Raw genomic sequence first — 309 nt, 5'->3', positions numbered from 1 at the left:
GCGATCCACTTCCTTCTCATTCTCATCCATCAAACGGTGTATGACATATTACAAAATAATTATGGCTACTCTTTGTTTTGTTCCCACCTGTCACCGAACACACCCACCCAGCATTTGTACGGAGAATGAGTCAGCTCTTGAGATTGTTGTTTTTAACTTTAACTTTTTATTATTATACAATGTCATATGTGCATCTTGGATAGAGTCGTCACGTGTCCTGAAGTCAGATGATGGTTTTATATGTCAAGGCTTAGTGATGATAAAAAGGGTCTTGCAGAGAGAAAGGGATGGATGTATTGATAGGAGGAT

This window comes from Penaeus monodon, chromosome 22 (genome assembly GCF_015228065.2).
Source record: "Penaeus monodon isolate SGIC_2016 chromosome 22, NSTDA_Pmon_1, whole genome shotgun sequence".
Lineage (NCBI taxonomy): Eukaryota > Metazoa > Arthropoda > Malacostraca > Decapoda > Penaeidae > Penaeus > Penaeus monodon.
The sequence above is the reverse complement of the archived record's forward strand: the minus strand, read 5'-3'. Positions refer to the sequence as shown.